The sequence below is a fragment of the Mobula birostris genome, chromosome 7 (assembly GCF_030028105.1).
Source record: "Mobula birostris isolate sMobBir1 chromosome 7, sMobBir1.hap1, whole genome shotgun sequence".
NCBI classification, from domain to species: Eukaryota; Metazoa; Chordata; class Chondrichthyes; order Myliobatiformes; family Myliobatidae; genus Mobula; species Mobula birostris.
Window position 1 is genome coordinate 44,439,885 of NC_092376.1, and position 27,823 is coordinate 44,467,707.

The following is a 27,823-nucleotide window of genomic DNA, read 5'->3' on the forward strand; positions in this document are numbered from 1 at the left end:
TCTGCTTGTATGTTTTCTTCTGTCATTTGTGAGTGAACACTGGATATTCAGTGATAATAAAGGTAAATACTATATGTAGTATAGCACCTCCATGAATATTTTGTCAGACTAAATGTATTTTCTTTATATTAGTAAAAGTATGTTATTAAAGTTTATCAGTGGGATATTTTTAAATTGCGTTTACCATTTTTCAGCTTGTTCAGAAGGTTACCTGAGAGAGAAAGTCATAGCAAAGAAACAAAAATGTTGATATGATGGGAGAAAAAGCAAAGATTTTCAAGACTGATGGAGTGAAAGATCTGGCATGATTAAACAGGATGGTAAAGAATTATTTATCTTGTGTTCCAAAACAGAGGTGGGCAGAACTCCCTTTGTAAAGCAGCATTATGAAACTGTTCACAAATGGCTTTGCGATAACAGTGAGCAAGAACAAAGAAAACACACATTTCTTGAGAGATCAACAACAAAAGCATGCAGTCAAATATTTTGATGATATTTGTTTCAGAACATTCCAAATTTGTTGCTGCTAGTTATGAGGTTTCAAATATGGAAAGCCACTCAGTGATTGGGAACATGTTAAAGAATCACAGCTAGAGTGTGTTCCTTTCCTTTTGATGGTTTTGCAAAAAAAGAAAAGAATATTCAGCACGTTAAGGATTTGCTAGTGAGCAGAAACACAGTAAAAGATAGACTATTAATGATGAAAGAAAGCAGAACTATCAAAAGATATCAGTTCATGTATTTCCTTTTGTCTCGATGAGAGCACCGATGTTACATCACCAGCCAGCTAGCCGTTATTGCTCAATTTTGTAGGTGTGATGAAGTATATAAATAACTGACTAAGCTGGAAATGCTACCTGAAAATACCATAGAATTGAAATATGTAAGACAGTAGTAAATGAATTGTTTGGTTGACAAGTTAACCTTTCAAGAATAGTTTCCGTGACAAAAGATGCTGCACCCAGCATGGCTGGTAAAGAAGCAGATTTTATCAATCTGCAATGCATGTTGGAGAACCAACAACCCTGAATTGAAAATTCAGCTCACTTGAAGAAACTGTGAAGTTCATAAACTATGTAGACAGTGTTAGAAAGTATTAGACAAACTGAATTTGAAAATGTTATAGTGGATTGATTTGGATACTTCTGAAATGCATTTGATTGATTTAAAAAGCAGTTCAATTTGGAGGCAAATAATTGTTGACTTAAATCTGAACTAGAAAATAATGAAGTGACTGGATCAAAACATAAAAATCCAGACAATGTGTTTCTGAAACTCTGGAAGTCTATTCCTGAAGCTCTTAACTGTCTGAAAAATCTTGTAATGTCATTATTAACAGTATTTTCATCAAAATATTCATGTGAATCATTGTTTTCAGTGATGATCTTGGTTAACTTTGTTGGAATAGACTTACTGATGAAACTAGGACTATGCGTGTAGCTCTCAAAACAACCAAATAAGACACACACTCAACTATTAAGAAGAAGGTTTTTCCCCTCCACCTTTGGCTTTCAGAATAGTTCCTCATTATATGATCTCCTTTTTCACTATATTTTCTTTTTTATATTTCTAATTGTAACTTATATACAATAAATTTCATGACATACGTCAGTGATAGTAAACCTGATTCTGGTTCTGATCCTGATTCAGCCCAGATATAATATATTTGTCATATGAACAAAAGTCTCACTGAGTAAACTGCAAGTTTTCCTTTCCTTGATCTGTACCAAAGCTTATCATTTCATGTTCACATCTCTTAAGTTGTACAGAACAGTATATGAGGTATGGTAATAATACAGTTGAGAAATGATGTCATTTTTCAATTATCTTTAAAAAAATTAATATTACTCATTTTTGACAGTTTTTTAAAAAAATGCTTCATTTACTCCAATCTATCCGTTATTCCTTTATTAATAGTAAATTAATGAATACATGTACATAAGCATTAAGACCTCCTTTTTCCTTAAGAAAGTCCATAATTTTTGTAACTAATTCTTTAATCAATGATAATCTCTGCTCAAAATTACCATTTTGAAATTTTTAATTTAAAATATAGGTACATGGCCTCAAAAGGTTTTGCCACCCCTAGCACAGGGCATCTCAGTGGGAGGTCATATAAGCAGCTCTGACAAACATTCAGCAGCAGAAGATGTTACATCTCCTTACCAGCCAGGTTCTTGATTTGATGATGTGGACTCTGACAAAGGTAAGACAGGAGGTGCTTGACTGGATGAGAAGCTGGGGATTTTCAATGGTAGTGCTTTTTATCCACATTTACACTGGACTTTTGTGTGGCAGTGACAGATGGTCTCAAGGTTCTCAATAGTATCTTTCTCTATTTTGGACCGTCATGAGCCAGGGATTCTAATAATTGGGTAGTGATGTCATATTCAATCAACAAGACTTTGAAACAAGTTTGAAATGTTTCCTCTGTACACCCGTAAACCTTTTGTAGTAACGGAGCCTGGAATGCAGAATCTGTTTTGGGAGTCTCGTGTTAGTTATGTGGATAACCTACCTTTGTCCATTTCAGCCAGTTAGGTTTAATTAGGGCATCAGTCCTATGCATGTTTCCCTGTGACAGTGAGCTGATTTTGCTTCACTTATGCTGCCAGATCTGGAGAGACAGCGTTGATGTAATCTCTCCAGTGCCTTGAGACTTTTGCTGTAGGTAACCCAAGACTCAGAAATGTACAAGAATCTAGAAATGTAAGAGACGGTGAAGGTGAGGGGATAGGTTCAAGAGGGATGTGGGGGGTAAGTTTTTTTACTCAGAGTTGTGGATGCTTGGAATGCCCTGCCTGGTTTGTTGTTAGAGGCACATACAGGTGCAAGGAAGAGTTTGTGAATCATTTGCAATTACCTGTTTTTTTTGCATTAATTACCCTTAAAATGTGGTCTGATCTTCATTGAAGTTATAATAGACAGATACAATTTGCCTAAACTAATAACACACAAACAATTGTACTTTTCATCAATACTGAGTACACCATTTAAACAATCACAGTCTAGGTTGAAAAAGGTATGTGAACTTTTGGGGTATTGCCTTCTACAAAAGCTATTTGGAGTCAGGTGTTCCATCAATGAGATGAGATTGGAGGTGTGGGTTGTAGAGATGCCCTGCCCTATAAAAAAGACAGAAGAATTCAGGCTACTGACAGAGCCTGCTCTTCTCAAGAAAGATCTTTTTATGTGCACCATGCCTCGATCAAAACCATTTTCAGAGAGCCTTAGAAGAAGAGATGCATGAAAATGGAAAAGGATACAAAAGCATTTCTAAAGACCTGAGTGTTCATCAGTCCACAGTAAGAGAAATTATTATTTTATCCAGAATATTATCTCTGATAGATCCTTACATACCAATTGAACAAGCTGGCTTCAGACATCACCACATTACTCATGAACAAGTTCTCACACTCACTTTGTACGTCAAGTCAAGCTTTAGACTCAAAAAGAAAACCGGAGCAACCTTTATTGATTTATCTGTTGCATACAGCACTGCTTGGAACGGAGGCTTAATGTTAAAACTAGCCCAGATCATTCCATGTAAAAAGATCCTACGTCTCCTCCACAGAATGACAGGCACCTGTTCTTTCCTCACCTACCTATGAAGTGACACTAGTTGCATTATTAAATTCTACAAATGCGGCCCCCCCCCCCGCCACCCAAGGGTCAGTTCTGGTTCTAACCTTGACCAATTTGTACCTCAGTGGCCTCCCTGAAACCAAATATGCTAAATTTGGATATGCTGATGACTGAGCCATAGCCTTCCAATTGAATGATGTCAAATCCATTGAGAAAAAACTTACCCAAGAAATCATCTCCCTTTCCAACTACTTCTCAAAGTGGTACCTAACTATGAACATCAACAAAACAGTAACTTCATTATTTCTCTGAATAACTGACTAAACTAACTTAAACTTAATATCAAACTAAATGACAGACAGCTATCCAATGATCCACACCCAAAGTACTTAGGAGTCACACGAGATCAAACTCTCTCATACAAGATCCACCTTCAAAATGTTGCAAGGAAATAGAAATCCAGAGTGGCCATGATCAGGAAGATAGCAGGAACCAAATGGGGTGCTAACCAGTCAGTCCTACGAACATCTAGCTTAGTACTATGTTTCTCAGTCGCCAAATATTATGCACTCACCTGAGAGAGAAGTGCTCACACATACATCAACAGTACACAACTCCATACTTCTATGAGAATAATCCCAGGAGCCCTAAAATCCACACCTGTCCAAAGGCCAATGAGTGGAATAGCACCACTGGAGATCCATACAAGAGCAGCTTCAGCAAAATTCTACAAGCATATCAAAATAACAACATTCCAGTTTGTAAGCTCATCGAAAATGCTCCTCCAACTCAAATCCTGAAAACCTTCCTACAAGTTGAAAAACCTCGACTCCTATGATGACCACACTGAATGGTGCTGATACCGACACACCAATACGCATCCCCCCCACCCCCTAGTGGAGATAGCTGCAAATTGACTCAGAAGCTGACGTGCCAAAACAGCGCAAACACTACGCTGGTGGGGCACCTGACAAACCTCAGCTTGCCCCTGTGGTGCCCCAACCCAGGATGTCCTCCACCTGGTCCAAACATGCCCTCTCACCAAGATCCAAGGCGGCTTTGCCGCGGTCCGTTGATGCGCCATGAGCTGGAGGAGTGGCTTGACAAAAACCAATTAGAAGTGTGAAGAGAGAACCATCTGCCATATGAAACAAAAAACAAGTAAGAGAAATTGTCTGCAAATGGAGGAAATTCAGTACTGTTGCTACTCTCCCTAAGAGTGGGCATCCTGCAAAGATTACAGCAAGAGCACAACGTGCAATGCTGAAGGAGGTGAAAAAGACCCCAAGGGTAACAGTAAAAGACTTAGATGAAGATCAGACCACATTTTATGAGTAATTCATGCAGAAAACTGGGTAAATGCAAAGATTTCACTCACTTTTTCTTGCCACTGTACATTAGAGGCTTTTAAGAGATGTTTGGATAGGTGCATGGATGTAAGGAAGATGGAGGGATATGGACATGGTGTAGGTAGGAGGGATTAGTGTTTGGGTGTTTTTAATTTGCTTTTTAGCTGGTTTGGCATGACATTGTGGGCCGAACAGCCTGTTCCTGTGCTGTACTCTTCTATATTCTAGGTTCTAATTACATCTTTCAGGTAGACCACAAGCTTTGTGCCAGGTCTGAGGTACTTATCTCCAAATAATCTTCTACTTGCATGGCCAAAATATGTGCAGAATTTTATCATCAATGTCAATCTTTATTTCATTGAAGTTCTGCTCTCAAGATAAGATAAGTACGTTTTCCAGCGTATCTTTGAACACCTGTATTGACTGGTTTGTACAGTAGGGATGCATTGTTGGGGAGCCTTTGTTTAGCTTATGCTTAGTGTAAGGCCCATTCTTTCATATGTTTCCGAGTGAATGATGATGCGAGGTTGACCTTTTAACGTGCACATAAGCAATCATTGTCTGCATATTGTAATGTGGCACCACAGATTAAGTGGTTTCCCATTTGTCCTGCATTCCAGTGATGGAAGGGGAGGAGCTGCACTGCAGTAAGAAAGATTGAGAACAATGTCACGGAGACGATGATGTCTGGATTGACATCTTCCATGCTCTGTTGTGGTTCTGCAACAACACACACAAAATGTTGGAAGAACTCAGCAGGTCCAGCAGCATCAGTGGAGGGAAATAATCAGTCGGTGGTTGAGGTCAAACCTTTCATTGGGACTGGAATAAAATAAAAGGGTTGGCGGGGGGAGGAACACGAGCTGGCCAGATGATATGTGAATGCGGTTGTGAGGGAGAAGGGGTAAGATTTTTAAAAAAAGGAATAACATTGGGAAGTGAAAGGTTGGGGAGACAAAAGGCTAAAGAATAAGGATTCTGATAGGAGACCAGGGAATAAAGGGAAGGAGGTGGGGAACCAGAGGGAGGAAGGTGAAGGTGATGGGCAGGTCGTGAAGGTGGGGGAGGAGAAAGAGAAGGGGTAATGGGGCCCCCTTCCTGAATGTGCTACCCTCTGCTCTTTCCATACTAATCCCAAAATAACCATCAAACCCACAAACAGGGGTGGTGTAGTCTGGCAGACTGACCTCAGCTCTCTGACACCTCCTTTTTCTAAACTCTGATCCAGGACCCCACTGAGAAGTATCAGGCCACTGCTCCTGCACCATCACCTCCTAAAAGAACATCAGAAATAGAAGCGGGAATAGGCCAAATTGCTTATTAAACCTTCTGCACTATTCATTGAGATCATAACTGATCTGGCCCTGGACTCAGCTCCACTTACCTACCTTTTCCCAATAATCCTTAATTCCCCTGCTAGGTAGAAATCTATCTAACTGTGCCTTAAATATATTTAATGAGTAGCCTCTGCTGCTTCCTGTGCAGAGAATTCCACAGATTCACTATTCTCTGGGAAAAGCAGTTTCTCTTCATCTCCTTTCTAAACCTATTTCCCCAAATCTTGAGACTATGTCCTCTAGTTCTAGTTTCACCTACCAGCAGAAACAACTTTTCTGACTCTATCTTACCTATTACTTAAAATAAGTTTGTATGTTTCTGTACATTTTTCACCAATGCTGCACCAATGCAGTCCCGGCTATGCCTGTCTTTTTGTTGACTTCGTGGAACAGTGCATGCCCACAACGGCATCGCTCCCCAACTCTCTCTACATTACATCGATGACTGCATTGGTGCTGCTTCCTGCAACCATACGGAGAGTTGACTCCAACCACTTTGCTTCCAACTTCCAACCTGCCCTCAAATTTACTTGGTCCATTTCCAACACCTTCCTCCACTTTCTCGATCTCTCTGTCCCCATTTGTGAAGACAGTTTATCTACTGATGCCTTTTATAAACCCATTGACTCTCATGGCTATCTGAAGTATACATCTTCCCACCCTGTCACTTGTAAAAATGGATGACTTTCTCTCAGTTCCTCCATCTCTGCCACATCTGATCACAGGATGAGGCTTTTTATTCCAGAGCAACTGAAATGTTTTCCTCCTTTCAAAGAAAGGGGCTTTCCTTCCTCAACCATCACTGCTACCCTCACCCACATCCCTTCCGTTTCGCACACATCCTCTGCTGCCACACCAGGGCCTCCTGTCCTCACCTAGTACTGCACTAGCCTCCGCGTCCAACGGAATTTTTTATAATTTCCACCATCTCCAATGGGATCCCACCACCAAACACATATTTCCCTCTCCCCACTTTCTGTTTTCCACAGGGATTGCTCCCCATGCAACTCTCTTGTCCACTCGTCCCTCCCCACTGATATCCCTCCTGGTACTCATCATAGAAAACATAGAAAACCTACAACACAATACAGGCCCTTCAGCCCATAATGCTGTACCAAACATGTCCTTACTTAAGAAATTACCTAGGGTTACCCATAGGCCTCTATTTTTCTAAGCTGCATGTACCTATCTAGGAGTCTCTTAAAAGACCCTATTGTATCCACCTCCACCATTGTCGCCGGCAGCTCATTCCACGCACTCACCACTCTCTGCATAAAAAACTTACCCCTGACATCTCCTCTGTACCTCCTTCCAAGCACCTTAAATCTGTGCCCCCTCATGTTAGCCATTTCAGCCCTGGGGAAAAAGCCTCTGATTATCCACATGATCACTGCCTCTCATCATCTTGTACATCTCTATCAGGTCTCCTTCCATCCCCCGTCGCTCCGAGGAGAAAAGGCCGAGTTCACACAACCTATTCTCATAAGGCATGCTCTCCAATCTGGGCAACATTCTTGTAAATCTCATCTGCACCCTTTCTATGGTTTTTACATCCTTCCTGTAGTGAGGCGACCAGAACTGAGCACAGTACTCCAAGTGGGGTCTGACCAGGGTCCTATATAGCTGCAACATTACATCTTGGGTCCTAAACTCAGTCCCATGACGATTAAGGTCAATGCACCGCATGCTTTCTTAACCACAGAGTTAACCCGTGCAGCTGCTTTGAGCGTCCTATGGACTCGGACCCCAAGATCCCTCTGATCCTCCGCACTGCCAAGAATCTTATCATTAATACTATATTCTGCCATTATATTTGACCTACCAAAATGAACCACCTCACACTTATCTGGGTTGAACTCCATCTGCAACTTCTCAGCCCAGTTTTGCATCCTATCGATATCCTGCTGTAACCTCTGACAGCCCTCCACACTATCCACAGCACCCCCAACCTTTATGTCATCGGCAAGTTTACTAACCCATCCCTCCACTTCCTCATCCAGGTCATTTATAAAAATCACGAAGAGAACGGGTCCCAGAACAGATCCCTGAGGCATGTCACTGGTCACCGACCTCCATGCAGAATATGACCCGTCTACAACCACTCTTTGCCTTCTGTGGGCAAACCAATTCTGAATCCACAAAATAAAGTCCCCTTGGATCCCCTGCCTCCTTACTTCTCAATAAGCCTTGCATGGAATAGCTTACAAGCGGAACAAGTACACCTGGCCCTATACCTCCTCCCTTATGACCACTCAAGGTTCCAAACAGTCCTTCCAAGTGAGGCGACATTTCACCTCTGAGTCTGTTGGGGTCATCTACTCTGTCCGGTGCTCCTAGTGTGGTCTCCTGAGACCGGACCTAGATTGGGAGACCGCTTTATTGAGCACCTATGCTCCATCCGCCAGAAGAGTGGGATCTCCCAGTGGCCATCTATTTTAATTCCACTTCCCATTCCTATTCCGACACGTCAGTCCATGGCTTCCTCTACTGCCGTGATGAGACCACACCATGGCAGAGCAACACCTTATATTCCAACTGGGTAACCTCCAACCTTATGGCATGAACATTGATTTCTTGAACTTCTGATAATTGCCCCCTCCTCTCTCCTTCACCATTCTCCATTCCTGTTTTCCTCTCTCACCTTATCTCCTTACCTGCCCATCACCTCCCTCTGGTGCTTCACCCCTTCCCTTTCTTCAATGGCCTTCTGTCCTCTCCGATCAGATTCCCCCTTCTCCAGCCCTTTATCTCTTCCACCAATCAACTTCCCAGCTCTTTACTTCACCCCCTCCTCCCTCTCCTAGTTTCACCTATCACCTACCACTGTGTACTTCTTCCCCCTATCCCCACCGCGCCCCCCCCCCCAGCTTCTTGCTCTGACTTCTCTTTCCTTCCAGTTCTGATGAAAGGTCTCGGCCTGAAACATTGGCTGTTTAGTCTTTTTCATAGTTGCCGCTTAGCCTGCTGAGTTCCTCCACCATCTTGTGTGTGTTGCTGTTCACTTTAGCTACCCCTTTCTGCTTTATATAAATATAGAGACTTTTATAATCTGTTTTTATATTTTGTTCTAGCTTACATTCATAATATTTACATCAAGAGCCATTCACCTCAAAATTCCAACCTTTCCCATTATCACTAAAACTTACCTAGATTTAAATAATTTGCAAAGTGATATCATGCAATGTCTTAATGTGGGCCGACCCTGCTCGTTCCTTCATTCATTGATTCTCTCCGTTGTGAAAGCTCACCGTGGACAGCGGTGAGAAAGATGGTCTTGCAATAGTGGTGGTGGCACAAGAAGGGAAAGAATGGTGTAATTGACACCCCCAGGTCAAGTCAGAAACTGGCAGGGAGTGGGGAGCGTTACTGGTTTTCCCGGGGATGTTTAAGGGCATCAGCCGTTCTGCTGTGACAGGAAGTGGGTAGAACCTGCTCTTTGCATTTGAGTAAGCCAAATGTTGGGGCTGCACCTCCCCCAGCTGTTCTGAAAGGGATTATAGCAGTCCCCTCCCCTGGGCCCGACAGTAGCCACAAAACAACACATTATCAGGTACAAAATGCTCTTTATTGGTACAAGGCAGTGTACAAGGAGAAGATGGCAGCGCGACGCAGCGCGCGCGGCCACTCGGAATGATATCGTATGTGTTAACCAGGGGTGCCGCGCACAATCCGAATTTGATGGAGATAGCCATGAGAAGCACAGAGGAACACCTGGAGAAACTTCTGAAATGCCTGCTTCGCTGCTGTTGATACTGTGTGATCGAGAATCTCCGGAGACGAAGACGCCAAATCCTCGGCTTTGCCTATTGCCTGTTGCCGGGGCTGGGGTCGAAGCGCTAGGCAGAGATGGTGCTCGGTGCTTGGTGTCGGAGAGCTGGTTGGAGGCTCGGAGTCAGACTGTGGTCGGATGCTTCCAGGATGCTGCATCGGCAAGTTTGCGGCGCTGGAGGTTCACCGTCTGCGTGAGATGATGGATCTTTCGAGAGACTTTGAGACTTTTACCGTGCCCATGGTCTGTTCTTATCAAATTACGGTATTGCTTTGCACTGTTGTAACTATAATTATGTTATAATTAGGTGATTTTTGTCAGTTCTTAAGTTGGTTTGTCATGTGTTTCTGTGATATCATTCTGGAAAAACATTGTATCATTTCTTAATGTATGCATTACTAAATGACAATAAAAGAGGACTGCGTGACCTCATAATCTAATCTAATCTAATATGTAATTTAATAGGTTTTCCGAACAGAAGTACTTGTAACCACCGATATTTCCAAATTATTGCTTATAATAAAAAGTAAAATGATAATTAAAAACCGGCAGATCTTGGAAATCTGAAATATTAGAAACACTCAGTAGGTCAGGTAGCATAAAATTCATTATTATTTTTCAACAAGTTCTGTCTAAGTTATTTGCTGCTCAAGATTTTGATCCATCCTGTAGTTTAGGAAAGGCTTCTGTCATTGCAGTATAAGTGCCACCTAGTGACTGAATACAAAATTGCATTTACTATCTCCTAGAAACAACAATAGGAGAAAGTAGGTCATTTTCATTTAAATATGTCACCATATACTACCTTGAGGTTCATTATCTTGAAAGAAAATAAAGAAATACAATAAATGTTATGGAAAACTGTGGGTAACAAAGACTGACAAACAACCAATGTACAACAGACAATTTGTGCAAAAATAAACTTGAGAACATGATTTGCTGAGTCCTTGAAAGTAAGTCCAAAGTTGGGGAATCAGTTCAGCGTTGGGCTGAGTGAAGTTAACCATGTTGGTTCAGGGGTCTGATGGTTGTATGGTAATAACTGTTCCTGAACCTGGTGATGTGGGACCGAAGACACCTATAACTCTTGCCCAATTGTAGTAGCGAGATGATAGCATGGTCTGGATGGTGGGGGTATTTTGATGATGCATGCTACTTTCTTGTGGCAGAACTCTTTGTAGATGAGCTCAATGGTGGGAAGGGCTTTCCCTGTGATGGATCTGGGCTGTATTCACTACTTTTTGTAGATTTTTCTGTTCCTGGGCATTGATGTTTCCATACCAGGCCATGATGAAATCAGTTAGGGTACTCTCCACTCTGCTATAGAGGTTTGTCAAAGTTTTAGATGACAAGCTGAATCCATGGAAACTTCTAAAAAAAGTAGAGGACTTAGAAGTTCATTTGCTCCTTAATTGTCCTCTCTAATCTTCAGCTACTTTCTTTGGTCTTGGTCTTACAGGAATTTCTTTATACTGTAAGGATTCATTTGAGTTATTTTTTGAATAACGTTGAATAGAGTAAAAATATTTCAGCTGAGCTGTTTCTCTGTCAGCATTTTTAACAAGTGCACTCAGTGGCCACATTATTATGTACCTCCTGTAATTAGTAAAGTGGAACTGAGTCTATGTTTGTGGTCTTCTGCTGCTGTAACCCATCCACTTTAAGGTTCAGTGTGTTGTGCATTCAGAGATGTCCTTCTGCACACCACGGTTGTAATGTGTGTTTATTTGAGTTATTGTTGCCTTCCTGTCAGCCTGAACCAGTCCAGCTATTCTCCTCTGACCTCTCTCACTAACAAGGTGTTTTCAGCCCCAGAACTGCTGTTCACTGGATGTCTTTTCTTGTTTTTCACAAAATTCTCTGTGAACTCTAAAGAATGTTGCATGTGAAGTTCTCAGGAGGTCAGCAGTTTCTGAGATATTCAAACCACCCTGTCTGGCACCAACAATCATTCCACAGTCAAAGTCCCTTAGATCACATTTCTCCATTCTAATGTTTGTTCTGAACAACAACTGATCCTCTTGACCATATCTACATGCTTTTATGTGTTGAGTTGCAGCCACATGATTGGCTGATTAGATATTTGCATTAATGAGCAGGTCTATAGGTGGACCTAATAAGGTGGCCACTGAGGGTATATTTTCCCCTTAGAATATTGGCAACTCTGCCAAAACTGGACTTTTATTGAATGTCCCTGCTTCTTCAAGATCGATCTTGATTGCTGTCTTCCTTTTCTTGATGCTTTTCTCCTGACAATGTTTAGTTGTTTTATTTCCAAAGAAGTTAGCTCAGCAATGTGAATTTCTGCTTCAGGACCATAATCCCATTAAACAGTGCTCTGATCTTTCTTCAGGCACAAAAGGCAGGACTGTGAGGTGCTCCGGAAGAAGACAGTGAGCTGCTGCTTTGAATCCAGTACAGACTCCAGCTAAGGGCTTCCCTGGTGTAGAGGATGAATACTGAATCTTGTGGAAGTAGCTCCAGACTCTTCAATCTTTTCAGGTGACTAAATGAACATAGAACATAGAAAACCTACAGCAAAATACAGGCCCTTCGGCCCACAAAGCTGTGCTGAACATGCCCTTACCTTAGAACTACCTAGGCTTACCCATAGCCCCCTATTTTTCTAAGCTCCATGTAGCTATCTAGGAGCCTCTTAAAAGACTCTACCGTTTCCGCCTCCACCACCGCGCCGGCAGCCCATTCCACGCTCTCACCACTCTCTGCATAAAAAACTTACCCCTGATGTCTCCTCTGTACCTGTTTCCAAGCACCTTAAAACTCTGCCTTCTTGTGCTAGCCATTTCAACCCTGGGAAAAAGCCTCTGACTATCTAAACGATCAGTGCCTTTCATCGTCCTCCTGAGTTTCAGGTGGATGTCAATAACTAGGTTGGGTTGTATGGATGTTCAATATCCATAAACACATGAAACTGAAGGGTTTCCTTGCTAGACTTTTTCTGAAGAGACTACAATTTATTGGCAGTAGACTCATTGCTTGCCTACAAAAGTGTATCATTTACCCAACAGTAAATCACTGTTTAACATTAGTGAGCCTGCATGACAGCCACTCTAATTTGCCTACAGACGCAACAGGTCCACAGTAGATACCATCTCATTGGCTCTTCACTCAACCTTGGAACATGTGGACAGTAAAGATGCATACATCAGAATTCTCTTTATCGACTACAGTTTAGCATTCAATACTGTCATCCCCTCAAAACAAATCATTAAATTTCAAGAACAAACAAGAGAAAATCTGCAGGTGCTGGAAATTTGAGCAACACACACAAAATGCTGGAGGAACTCAGCAGGCCAGGCAGCATCTATGGAAAAAAGTACAGTCGGTATTTCGGGCCGAAACCCTTTGGCAGGATCTGAGAAAAAAGCTGAGTAGATTTGAAAGGTGGGGGGACGGGGGAGAGAAACACCAGGCGATAGGTGAAACCTGGAGGGGGAGGGGTGAAGCAAAGAGCTAGGAAGTTGAATGGTGAAAGAGACAGAATGCCATGGATGAATGAAGGCGGGGGGGAGGAGCAGCAGAGGGAGGCAATGAGCAGGCAAGGAGATAACATGAGAGAGGGACAAGGGGATGGGAAATGGTGAAGGTGGGTTGGGGGAGGGCAGCATTACTGGGAAGTTTGAGAAATTGATGTTCATGTCATCAGGTTGGAGGCTACCCAAATAGAATATAAGGTGTTGTTCCTCCAGCCTAAGTGTGGCCTTATCACAATAGTGGAGGAGGCCATGGATGGACATATTGGAATGGGATTGGGAAGTGGAAATAAAATGGGTGGCCACTGGGAGATCCCGCTGGTTCTGGTGAATGGAGAGTAGATGCTCGGAGAAGCGGTCTCCCAATCTATGTCGGGTCTCACTGATATACAAGAGGCTACACTGGGAGCACTGAGCACAGTATATAACCCCAACAGACTCACAGGTGAAGTGTCGCCTCACCTGGAAGGACTGTTTGGGGCCCTGAATGGTAGTGAGGGAGGAGGTGTAGAGGCGGGTGAAGCACTTGTTCCATTTGCAAGGGTAAGTGCCAGGAGGGAGGTCAGTGAAGAGGGACGAATGGACAAGGGGGTCGCGTAGAGAAGCAGAAAGTGGTGGGGGGGGGAGAAAAAGATGTGTTTGGTGGTGGGATCCTGTTGGGGGTGGCAGAAGTTTCGGAGAATTATGCGCTGGATGCAGAGGCTAGTGAGGTGGTAGGTGAGGACAAGAGGAACCCTATCCCTGGTAGCGTGTTGGGAGGATGGGGTAAGAGCAGATGTGCGTGAAATGGAAAAGATGCGGTTGAGGGCAGCGTTGATGGTGGAGGAAGGGAAGCCCCTTTCTTTGAAAAAGGAGGACATCCCCTTTGTTCTAGAATGAAAAGCCTCATCCTGAGAGCAGATGCGGCAGAGATGGAGGAATTGAGAGAAGGGGATGGCGTTTTTACAAGTAGCAGGGTGGGACGAGGTATAGTCCAGGTAGCTATGAGAGTCTGTTGGTTTATAATAGACATCGGTTGATAAACTGTCTCTGGAGATAGAGACAGTGAAATCAAGAAAGAGAAGGGAAGTATCGGAAATGGACCAGGTAGGTTTGAGGGCCGGGTGGAAGTTGGAGGCAAAGTGGATGAAATCAATGAGTTCAGTATGGGTGCAGGAAACAACACCAATGCAGTTGTCGATGTAGCATAGGAAAAGTGTGGCATGGCCACCAGTGTAGGCTTGCAACATAGACTGTTTCATATAGCCAACAAACAGGCAGGCATAGTTGGGACCATGCGAATGCCCATGGCTAACCCTTTTGTTTGAAGGAAGTAGGAGGACCCAGAGGAGAAATTATTTAGAGTGAGGACAAGTTCCGCTAGACAGAGGAGAATGGTGGTGGTTCAGAAAGAAACAGAGAGCTTTGAGGCCTTTCTGGTGGGGGATGAAGGTGTTTAGGGACTGGCCATCTATAGTAAAATTAAGATGATGGGGGCCAGGGAACCTGAAATCCTTGAGAAGATCAAGAGTGTGTGAGGTGTCACGAATGTAGGTGGGAAGGGGCTGAACCAGGGTGGACAAAACAGAGTAGAAGTAAACTTCAAGAACTTGCCCTCAATACCTCCTTGTGCAATTGGATTCTTGATTTCCTCACTTGCAGACCCCAGTCAGTTCAGATTGGCAATAACATCTCCTCCACAATCTCCATCAGCACAGGTGCACCACAAGGCTGTGTGTTTCACCCCCTGCTCTACTTGCTTTACATTTATGACAGTGGTTAAGCACAGCTCCAACACTATTTTCAAGTTTGCTGACGACACCATTTTCGCAGGCCGAATCAAATGAGATGACAAATCAGCATATAGGAGGGAGATTAAAAATCTGGCCAAGGGTGCCACAACAACAACCTCTTATTCAATGTCAGCAAGATGAAGGAGGTGATTATTGACATCAGGAGAAGGAAACTAGAAGTCCATGAGCCAGTCCTTATCAGATGATCGGAGATGGAGAGGGTCAACAACTTTAAGTTCCTCAGTGTTCTATGTTCTGAGCGCAGCACATAAATGCAATTATTAAGAAAGCACGGCCATACCTCTACTTCCTTAAGGGTCTGTGAAGATTTGGCATAACATCTACAACATTGACAAACTTCGATAGATGTCTAGTGGAGAGTATATTGACTGGCTGCATCGCAGCCTGGTGTGGAAACACCAATGGCCTTGAATGGAAACTCCTACAAAAAGTAATGGATGCGGCCCCGTCCACCATAGGTAAAGCCCTCCCCACCATTGAGCACATCTACCTGAAGCATTGTGGCAGGAAAACAGCATCCATTGTCAGGGACCCTCACCTCCCGGGTCATTTTCTCTTCTTGCTGCCGCCACCAGGACGAAGGTACAGTGTTCTCACGACTCACACCACTAGGTTCAGGAACAACTATTACCCCTCATGATCGACGGAAGTAAGTGAAGCAGTCAAGTGCAGTACCTGTAGGGGTCATCGCCATGGCCGGAAGCGCGAAAGGAGAGCAGAAATTCAAGCCAGGCTGAAGCTCAGAGGAATGAGGCCGCCTCTACCCAACATCTTGTTGGCGAACATGCAGTCAATGGAAAATAAAACTGATGATCAGAGAGCAAGGCTGCTGTATCAGAGGCAGGTCTCAATTGTTTGCTACATCTAGACTTGGCTATTTGCAGATATGCTGGACGCAGCAGTCAGACCAGAAGGATTCATGATTTTCAGGATGTATCAAACCACAAACTCCAGTAAGGAAAAGGGTGGTGGCGTGTACTTTTTGGTCAATACTCTTTGGTGTACCAACGTGGTGATTTATTCGAACTCATGTTCCCCTGACTTGGAACACATATTGATCAAATGCAGACCAGTCTATTTGCCTTTCAAATTATTCTTCTCTTTTATCTTGACTGCAATTTACATACCACCAGCAGCTGACTATAAGAAAGCACCCGCAACACTGCAGACAAGAAACAGCTCATCCCAATGCATTTCAAATTATAGTCGGTGACTTCAACCAAGCCTGTTTGGAAGAAGACCCTTCCCAAACGTCACCAGTATACGACCTGTAGCACCAGAGGTCCTAACACACTGGACCACCGCTACACTACGATAAGGAATGCCTATTGTTCATCGCCGACACCACACTTTGGCAAATTAGACCACTTGGCTGTCCTCTTACTACCTGCATACAGACAGAGCCTAAAAAGTAAGGCTCTATAGATTAGGACAACTAAGAGGTGGTTGTGGGAGGCCGAGGATCGATTACAGGATTGCTTTGAGTCAGGATACTGGGCCGTGTTCGAGCACTCATCTGAGGATGTGAGTGATTACATCAGGGTTGTAACAGACTTTATTAAAATAGCTGTAGATTAGTATATCCCCATGAAATTTTTCAGAGACTTCCTCAATCAGAAGCCCTGGATGAACCATCAAATTCAAAGTTTGCTGAGGACCAGATCAGAGGCATTCAAGTCTGGAAATCAAGAAAGCTACAAGAGGTGCAGGTATGATCTCTGGAAAGCCATCTCATGGGCAAAGTGGAGATTCCACACTAGAGTGAAATCAACGAGGGATGCTCAACAGCTGTGGCAGGGTGTGAATGGCATGACCTCCTACAAAGTTAAACAAAGTGACATGGAGGGCAGCAGAGCTTCGCTTCCATATGAACTCAATGCCTTCTATGCTCACTTTGACCATCAGAACATGGAGGAAACATCACACACCCCCTCATCTCCTGATGAGCGCTCAGCAGAGATGGTGCTCGGTGCTCGGTGTCGGAGGGCTGGTCGGAGGCTCGAAGTTTTCGGACGGACTCGGAGTCGGACTGTGGTTGGATGCTTCCAGGATGCTGCATCGGCAAGTTTGCGGCGCTGGAAGCTCATGGCAGGAAGAGTTTTCTTCCTTCAACCGTCTGCGTGAGATGATGGGACTTTTGAGAGACATTGAGACTTTTTTTTACCATGCCCATGGTCTGGTCTTCTATCAAATTACGGTATTGCTTGCACTGTTGTAACTATATGTTATAATTATGTGGTTTTTGTCTGTTTGTTTCAGTCTTGGTTTGTCTTGTATTTCTGTGATATCATTCTGGAGGAACAAATTGTATCATTTCTTAATGCATGCATTACTAAATGACAATAAAAGAGGACTGCGTGTCCTCATAACCTAATCTAATCTAATCTCAGTATCTGAAGATAATGTGCGGGCTGCCTTCAAGAGAGTGAATCCAAGGAAAGCATTCAATCTGGACGGAGTACCTGGCTGAGTATTGAACACCTCTTCTGATCAACTGGCTGGTGTGTTCATTGATATCTTTAACCTTTTGCTTTGGCAGTGTGTAATACCCACCTGCTTCAAGCACGCTCAATGGTACTGGTACTCAAGAAGAATGTGGTTACCTGCCTCAATGGCTATTGCCCAGTTGGACTTACATCCACAGTGATGAAGTGTTTTGCAAGGCTGGTGTTGAAGTATATCAGCTCCCGTATGAGAGGCGACTTGGATCCGCTCCAGTTTGCCTCTTGGAGCAACAGGTCCACAGCAGATGCCTTCTCATTGGCTCTTCACTCAACCCTGGAACATCTGGGCAGCAAAGATGCATACAGTACATCAAGATGCTTCTTATCAATGACAGTGCAACATTTAATATCATCATCCCCTCAAAACTAATCAGTGACCTCCAAGACCTGGGCATTAATACCTCCTTATGCAAGTGAATCCTGGATATCCTCACTTGCATACCCCAGTCAACTCAGATTGGCAAAAACATCTCCTCCACAATCTCTATCAGTACTGGTGCATCGCAGGGCTATGTGCTATGTGTGGCTAACTACAATTCTAACAGAATATTTAAGTTTGCATATGACACCACCGTTGTGGGCCATATCAAATGTGGTAATGAACCAGCATACAGGAGGCAGATTGAAAATTTGGCTGAGTGGTGTCATAGCAACAATGTCAACATGACTGAGGAACTGATTGAAGATTTCAGGAGAGAATTGGTGTGCTGCACAGACACAGGAGAAGCATTCCCGCACAAGTCCAGCAAGGAGCTTTAGAATCCCAATCTCCATAAAAGAGGGGGTACCGCATAGCGGAGCAGTCATTGTGGGAATAGTTGTCGTCAGAGTGGTCTGAGTCAGAGTTTGGTTCAACAGGGCTTCAGCAAAAACAGGTGGAGGTAAAGTAAGTTGGTAAGTTTATTCCTTATTTCTTGTTTCTTTTTTTCTTATTTAACTCTTGAGAGTATAGTGGTTATGTCTGCAGAGCCAGTTTTCTGTTCTCGGAGCCAGATGTGGGATTTCCGGAAGACCACCAGCCTCCCCAGTGGCCACATCTGCACCAGATACATCAAGATGCAGCTCCTTAGAGACCTTGTTAAGGAACTGAAGCTGCAGCTTGATGACCTTTGGCTTGTTAGAAAAAGCGAGGTGGTGATAGACAGGAGCTACAGGGAGGTAGTCACCCCAAGGCTACAGGAGACAAGAAAATGGGTGACTGTCAGGGGAGAGAAGAGAGAACGTCAGGTAGTGGAGAGCACCCCTGTGGCCGTCCCCCTCAACAATAAGTATGCCATTTTGAGTACTGTTGGAGGGACAACCTACCTTGGGGAAGTAACAGCAGCCATGCCTCTGGTGCTGAGTCTGGCCCTGTGGCTCAGAAGGCTAGGGAACTGAAGAGGATGGCAGCAGTAATAGGGGACTCTATAGTCAGGGAGACAGACAGGTGATTCTGTGGAGGCAAAAATGAAACATGAATGGCAGTTTGCCTCCCAGGTCCCAGGGCCCAAGATGTTTCTGAACACAATATCCTGAAAAAGGAGGGTGAGCAGCCAGAAGTTGTGGTACATATTGGTACCAATGACACAGGCAGGAAAAGGGAGGAGGTCCTTAAAAAAAATTACAGGGAGTTAAGTAGGAAGCTGAGAAGCAGGACCTCAAGGTAGTAATCTTGGGATTGCTCTCTGTGCCACATGACAGTGAGGATAGGAATAGAATGAAGTGGCAGATAAATCTGTGGCTGAAGAATTGGGGCAGGGAGCAGGGGTTCAGATTTTTGAGTAACTGGGATCTCTTCAGGGGCAGGTGTGACCTGTGCAAAGGTGATGGGTTGCACTTGAATCCAAGGGGGACCGATATTCTTGTGGGTAGTTTACTAGAGCTGTTGGGAGTGGTTTAAACTAACTTGGCAGTGGAATTGGAACCAATATGATAGAGCTAAGGATGAGCCAGCAGGTTTACAAGTAGATGATGGGTGTAACCTGAATGTAAGGAAGGACAAGTCAATGACTGGATACAAATGCAGACAGAGCAAAGAGTTAAATTGTACCACAGAGGCAAAATTCAGAAGGGCAAAGAATGCAAGACTGTAGATGCTGTATTTAAATGCCTGTAGCGTTCCGAATAAGGTGGATGAACTTGTGGTACCATTAGAGGTTGGTCAGTATAATATTGTGGGCATCACTGAGTTGTGGCTGAAAGAAGGTCATTCTTGGGAGTTTAACGTCAAAGGATATACTTTGTATTGAAAGGACAGGCAGGAAGGCATAGGCGGTGGTATGGCTCTATTGATAAGAGGTGGAATGGCAGCTTTAGAAAGAGGTGGTATAGGGTCAGAGAATGTTGAATCATTGTCAGTGGAGTTAAGAAACTGCAAGGGTAAAAAAGACCATTCTGAGAATCATGTATAGACCTCAAAATAGTAGCCAAGATGTGGGGTTGAGATTTGAAAAGGAGCTGGAAAAGGCATGAAAACTTAATGACACAATTGTATTGGGGCTCTTCAATAATCAAAGGGATTGGGAAAATCAGGTTGGTGTTGGATAGAAAGAGAGGCAATTTGTTGCATGCCTACGAGATGGCTTTTTATAGCAGCTTGTCCTTGAGTCTACTCGGGGAAAGGATTGGGTATTGTTTAATAACCCAGATCTTATTAGGGAGTTTAATGTAAAGGAACTCTTAGAAGACAATCGTCATAAGATGATTGAATTCATACTGCAATTTAAAAGGGAGAAGCATAAGTCACATGAATCAGTATTGCAATGGAATGAAGGGAACTACAGAAGTATGAGACAGGAATTTGCCCAGGTGGATCGGAGGGTGATACTAGCAGGGATGACGGCAGAACAGAGGTGGCTGAAGTTTCTGGGCAGGATAGATTTGTCCCACAGAAGAATAAGTTCCCAAATGGCAGGGGTAAATAACTGTGGGTGATATGGGAAGTTAAGGACTGCATAAAAGCTAAGGAAAGGGCATACAAGGTAGCAAAAGTGAATGGGAAGTTGGATGATTGGGAAAATCCAACAAAAGAAAACTAAAAAAGCCATAAGAAGAGAAAAGATGAAATATGAGGGCAAACTAGCCAATAATATAAAGCAGGATACTAAAAGTTATATAAAGACTAAAAGGGAGGTGAGAGTTGATGTTGGAGCACTAGAAATGATGCTGGTGAGGTAGTAATGGGGAACAAAGAAATGGCAGATGAACTTAATGGGTAGTTTGCATCAGTCTTCACTGTGGATGACACTAGCAGTATGCCAGAGGTCCATGAGTGTCAGGGAACAGGAGTGAATGGCATTGCTATTACAAAAGTGCTAGGCAAACTCAAAGGTCTTGCCCGACAAATCTGTTAGAGCTATTCAAGGAAGTAACAAGCATGGTGGACAAAGGAGAGGCAGTGGATGTCATTCAGTTTGATTTGCAGAAGCCCATGATGGAATGGCAGACCTGACTCAATAGGCTGAATGGCCTAATTCTGCTCCAATGTCTTACCGTCTTATGGTCTTAAAGAGGGAAGGCAGAAGTCCATGAGCCAGATCTTGGAGGATCAGAGTTGGAGAATATTAGGAACTTTAAATTTCTGGATGTCACTAACTCAGAGGATCTGTCCTGGACCCATCATATATATGTAATAGCAAATAAAGTACAGCAGTGCCTCTACTTCCTTAGAAGTCTGCAGAGATTTCGGCTCGACAGAGAAGTCGGCCTGAAACGTCGACTGTACCTCTTCCTAGAGATGCTGCCTGGCCTGCTGCATTCACCAGCAACTTTGATGTGTGTTGCTTGAATTTCCAGCATCTGCAGAATTCCTGTTGTTTGATGAGCTGAAACAGTTTTGTATGAAGAAATGATCTAAAATTCGTCTTTGCTGTTATGCAAGTCTGATCAGCAGCTACAGGAAATGTTTGGTGGAGGTTATTGCTGCTAAAGGAGGTTCTACCAGTTATTAAATACAAGGATTTACATAATCTTTCCAGCCTGGACTGTGAATGATTAAACAATGTGTTCAATAAAGGCATGAAAAGTACAGTTCTTTGTGTGTTATTAGTTTAGGCAGATTGTGTTTGTCTATTATTGTGACTTAGATGAAGATAACACATTTTGTGAGTAATTAATGCAGAAAACTAGGTAATTACAAAGGGCTCACAAACTTTTTCTTGTAACTGTATATGTACTTTGATAATAGATTTACTTCAAACTATAACTTTGAACCATTTTTATAGATCTGAAGATATCTTATACTCCTACACCCCAACATAGTGACTGAGATCCATCTGAGTCCTATCTTCTTCCGGCAACAGCTCTACCATTGCAACAGCTAACAATTGCAGACAGAGCCTATGAGCTTTATTCCAGGCTGCAGCCAGCCAACACAATGAAACTTGCTCTGATAATTAATCCAGGTTCCTGGCAGAGATGCTAACACCCTTATCAAGACAGCTAAACAGATCACACTCTGGAGAAAAAAAAGAGGAAAGAGAGATATCCACTTAAAAGCATTTCATCTGAAAAGTTTGAGGATTCTGAATTATTTACACAGGACTCAATATCCACCCTCCACACCATCAATACCCTTAGCTAAAGTCTGCACTGGATTTTTCAGCAGCATCCCACATTTTACTGCTGTGCGTATCTGCAGTCTGATTATTAACTCAGATGTGGAGATTGAGTAATAGACAGCTGCACTGAGGGGACCTTGAAGAAGTTGAATCAAGAGAGTCACAGCTCAAGGATGCATGCTTAGTACATCGCTTCATTTTCTCTACAACTATGACTGTGTGGCTGGACACAGGAAAAATGGCATCGTTAAATTGCCGATGACAGAAATGTTGCTTGAAGAACCTTAATTGTTGATGAGGAGGCATGCAGGTTTGAAATAGATGATCTGGTTGAGTGATATCATAATGTTAACCTTGCATTCAACATCAGTAAGACCAGGGAATTGATTGTGGACTTCAGGAAGGGGAAGTCTGGAGAACACACATCAGTTCTTACTGTGGGGCCAGCAGTGGAAAGAGTGTGCAGCTTTAATTTTCTGGACATCAAAATGATGCCTGCAAGAAAGTAAATCTCAGGGTTGTGTAGGGTGACATATATGCACGTTGATAATGCATTTACTTTGAACTTTGAACATCTCAGAGATTCTATGCTGCACCCAAAATACTAATGCAATCATGAAGGAGGCATGCTCACAGCTGTACTTCATTAGGAGTTTGAGCAGATTTGGTAAGTCGCCAATGACTCTAGCAAATTTCTACTGACGTACTATGGAGAGCATTCTGACTCATTGTACTGCCATCTGGTATGGAGCCTCCAATGCACAGGATTGTAAGAGGCTGCAGAGAATTTGGACTCAGCCACCTCCATCATGGGCACTAGCCTCCCCACCATTGAGGACATTTTCAAATGGTGATGCCTCAAGGAGTTGACATCCATTACTGAGGACCATCACATGCTGCTTTTCATTACTTCCATCAGAAAGTTGTTGCAAGCCTACACAAAATATGTCAGTGATAATAAGCCTGATTCTGAAGGAAGGTTCTGCCCAATTTAATGCCTGGATCTGCAAATTTTCTTGGCTGCAGCTTGCTGCATGAAAGAGTGAACAATTATTGTATGGGTAAGCTTTGGGAGTCAAAGCTACCAAGTGTCAGTTGTTGAATAGAGTGGAGAAGAGAATGATCAGAGGCTATGATAAGAAAATGGAAGATTCAGATGGAGAGATTGCAAGACTTGGGAGAGATCAGGTTAGATTGGAAGAATTTTGGAAGATTGCAGTGCATAATGAATTTATTTTCTTCCATGACAACAACATTCTTATAGAGATAACTACTCTGTTCGTTGGCAGTGTGTCAGCCACTGAGGCTAAAGTAGAGGCAAATGAGGCCCATTCCCAGTTGATGTGCTGCCAATTGTTAGCATTCCGTAATTGGAAAGTGGTTGTTTTTCTATGGGACACATTTTGCTTATGCCCAGGATGACAAAAAATGTCTTCTCCAAGGTTGTCACTCAGTGTACTTGCTGTTTCCCGTCAACCAACCCAGAACGTTGCCACTCTGACCAAGATGCTGTGATTCATAACCAGGGCTGGAGCATCTCAGGATATCGTAAACCTGTTACTGCCATTTGCGGTCTCCTCTCACTACAAAGTACCTCTCCTTCTATCATGTTGCAGCAACTATGGTAGCATGGTGAACAAGCCATAGGAACAAAGCCATTTACATGACAAGCATTAAGAGAATGCAGAGATGATTAATTGTGTGGCATATGACCACAAATGACACATTTCATTGTATGCTTCGATATATGTGAGATAAATAAACGTAAATCTAAATTTAGTTCTAAGTTTTTCAGGAACTTTTATTTTTGCATTTGACTAAGTAAATACAATGATATAGCACTCACCACAAGTAACACATTAATCCAAACTTCATCATTATTGACCATAGCTAATTCAAATCCCACTCAAGCTGAAGTATTCATTATTCTTTCCAAATCTTGACATAACCAAACCCATGTGGAAAAATAGAAAATTAACCCTGTGCTCCACCTGTGTCGCTTTGGTCAAAAACAGAGGCGACATGTGGCATCTGTTAACCACACCCTGCGATTGCAGGCATCCTGTGCAATACTACCATCACTTCTTATCTGAACAATGAGTATATGCACCCATTACTGAATAATATAATATTACAGTAATTCTTGCACTACCATCTTATCAGTGTGAACTAATAATCTTGTAAATCTTGTAAACTTTGACTTATAATTCTTGTGCATCTTATTTTTAAGGTAACTTATTTTTTAGTCTTTCTTCAAATATTCGTATATCTGTGCACTTGTAATGCTACTGTGACACTGCAATTACCTTTGGGATCAATACCTATCTATCTAAAACCAGGGCTCACTGTCTCATAACTAGTGGATAGTGAATGTTTGAAATTTTCTGTCCAACAGGGCTGTAGAGTCTTGGTCACTGAAAGTGAGAGATTCTTATATACTGTTTTAAGGGACATAGGAAAAGTGCAGGAAAATGGCAATTATCTAACTTATCAGCTGTGGTCAATTAGATCAATGATCTTATTGATAGACACAAAAGACATGAGAAACTGAATGATCTATGCCTACTTCTATTTCTTATGTTCCTATGTTTTGTGGCGGAGGAGTTATAAGTGAGAGAGGTGAGCTCAGGTTGGGAAGTTAGTTTACATTTAGTAGAGCAGATACCTGAAGCATAGTAATGATGAAACAAAATATAGGGCAGAAAACCCTCTTTTTACAACTGATTAATTATAAGTCCTTCTACAAAATACGAGTGTTAGCAAATGGATGTTTCCTGTGAACCCGTATAGTTTATCAAAGAAAGAAAAGTTGAGCTTCCATGAGCCAGAAGCAAATTGTGCCCAATTTCCCCATCCAATGTATATCATGAAAAGTTCCCATATTAGTCAATGAAAAACATGCAGTAATAATTAGAATTGATGTTAATTAGAGTGGATTGATCAGCTTGATTTAAATTGCAATTCATTGTCTTAAGTTATCTTGTAAGACCATTGGTCTCGAGTTAGAAAATTGCAAATTTCAGAATCAGAAACAGGTTTAATATCACTGGTTAATGTTGTGAAATTTGCTGTTTTGCGGCAGCAGTACATTGCGATACATAATAATAAAACTATAAATTACAATAAGAAGAATATACAAAAAAGAAAATTAAATAAGTAGTGCAAAAGAGAGGGGAAAATAATGAGGTAGTGTTCATTGTCCATTCAGAATCTGATGGCAGAGAGGAAGAAACTGTTCCTGAAATAATGAGTGTGTTTCTTCAGGCTTTTGTACCTCCTTCTTGATAGTAGCAATGAGAAGAGGGCATGTCCTGGGCGATGGAGGTCCTTAATGATGGATGCTGCCTTTTGAAGGTGTTCTGAATGCTGGGGAGTCTAGTGGCCATGATGGAGCTGGCTGAGGTAAAAACTTCCTGCGGCTTTTTCTGATCCTCCGCAGTAGCCCCTCCATACCAGTTGGTGACAGAACCCGCTAAATTGCTCTCCACAGTACATCTGTAGAAATTTATGCATGTCTTTGGTCACATTTAAATTCTCCTCAAACTCCTAATAAAATATACCTGCTATCATGCCTTCTTTGTAATTGCATCAATATGTTGGGCCCAGGATAGACCTTCAGAGACATTGACATCCAGGAACTTGAAACTGCTCACCTTTTCCACTTCTGATCCCTCAAAGAGGACTGGTGTGAGTTCCCTTGACTTGCCCTTCCTGAAGTCCTTAATCAATTCCTTGGTCTTACTGACGTTGAGCGCAAGTTTGTTGTTGCGACATCACTCAACCAGCTGATCTATCTCACTCCTGTACACCCCTTCATCATCATCTGAAATTCTACCAACAATAGTTGTGTCATCAGCAAATTTATAGATGGCATTTGAATTGTGCCTAGCCACACAATCATGGGTGTAGAGAGAGTAGAACAGTGGGCAAAGCATACAAACTTGAGGGGTGCCAGTGTTGATTGTCAACGAGGAACGGATGTTATTTCTGATCCACACTGACTGTGGTCTCCTGGTGAGGAAGTCAAGGATCTAATTTCAGAGGGAAATACAAAGGTTCAGGTCTCGGAGATTGTTGATTAGAACTGAGGGTATGATTGTGTTGAACGCTGAGCTGCAGTCAATAAATAGCAGCCCGATGTTGGTATTACTATTGTCCAGGTGATCCAAGGCCGAGTGAAGAGACAGTGAGACCTGTGGGTAAACCTACTGTAGTCACAGGCAAGTGGTAGTGAGTTCAGGTCCATGCTCAGCCAGTGAGACCTGTGGGTAAACCTACTGTGGTCACAGGCAAGTGGCAGTGAGTTCAGGTCCATGCTTAGCCAGGAGTTGATTCTAGCCAAGGCCAACCTTTCAAAGCACTTCATCACAGTAGAAGTGGGTGCCACTGGGTGAAATTCATTGGGACAGCTTTCCCTGCTCTTCTTGAGCACTGGTATGATTGTTGCCCTTTTGAAGCAGACGGGAACCTCTAACTGTAGCAGTGAAGATGTCCTTGAACTGTCCTGCTAGCTGGTTGGCATGGGTTTTCAGAGCTCTACCAGCTACACCATCAGGGCATGACCTCTTGCCAGGGTTCACACAGGTGTAGTTTTATTTTCCCTTTCAAAGGTGTTGAGCTCATCTGGGATTGAAGCTTCACAGTCATTCATGATGTTACGTTCTGCCTTGAAGGAAGTAATGGTCTGCCAACCCTGCCAGTGTTGACGTGCATCCAATTCTGTCTCTAACCTCAAACAGAATTGTTTTCTCGCCCTTAAAATAGCCTTCCGTCAGTCATAGCGGTACTTCTTGAATAGTTCTGGATCACTGGTGTTGAATGCCACAGATCTAGCCCTGAATCTCCTGGTTGATCCATGTCTTTTGGTTTGTGTATGTCTGGTATGTTCTCGAAGGCATACACTCATCCACACAGATCTCGATGAAGCCAGTGATGACAACTGTGTTTTTTCTATTCAGATCCAAAGATGAATTCCTAAATATTGGCCAGTCCACCAACTCAAGTGCTCCTCCACCTCCCTTGACCATATCATTTTCATCCTCACCACTGGTGCTGCAGTTTTTTTGTCTCTGCCTATACAGTATGTGGGACTACAGTCAGGGTGATTGGACTTTCCAAACTGTGGGTGTGAAATGGCACAGCAAGCATTCTGATGATGATAAGCATTCTCATGTGTGTTGGTTCCTCTGGTTCCACAGGTGATATGTTGGTGATGGTTATCGAGGGAGTCTTCAAGCAGGTCTCACACAATGATAAGGAAAGCATCGAGGTACACAATTTTAGATCTACTGATTATGTTGCTCAGCTCCTCCAATGCCTGGCTGAAAATGACCTGAGGTGAAATGTTTTAAGTTCAATACTGGAAAATATGGGCTCAAACATCTTGGTCGACCAACTAACATTGCAGTACCAACTAACTGTTTAATTGCTCGGGGTGCTACCGGTCAGATGACA

At 42.9% G+C, this 27,823-nt stretch overlaps 1 long non-coding RNA gene across 3 annotated transcripts; it reads left to right on the top strand.

The window, feature by feature from the left end:
- Nucleotides 1-27,624, top strand: LOC140200726 (uncharacterized). Of its 3 annotated transcripts, none has more exons than XR_011886706.1 (4): nt 1-62; nt 2,057-2,206; nt 12,394-12,542; nt 27,568-27,624. It is a non-coding gene; the product is annotated as an uncharacterized lncRNA (long non-coding RNA). The 3 variants fall into 3 exon arrangements; XR_011886707.1 differs by lacking the exon at nt 27,568-27,624 and adding an exon at nt 22,034-22,176; XR_011886708.1 differs by lacking the exons at nt 12,394-12,542; nt 27,568-27,624 and adding an exon at nt 9,925-10,239.
- Nucleotides 27,625-27,823: the final 199 nt, after the last annotated feature.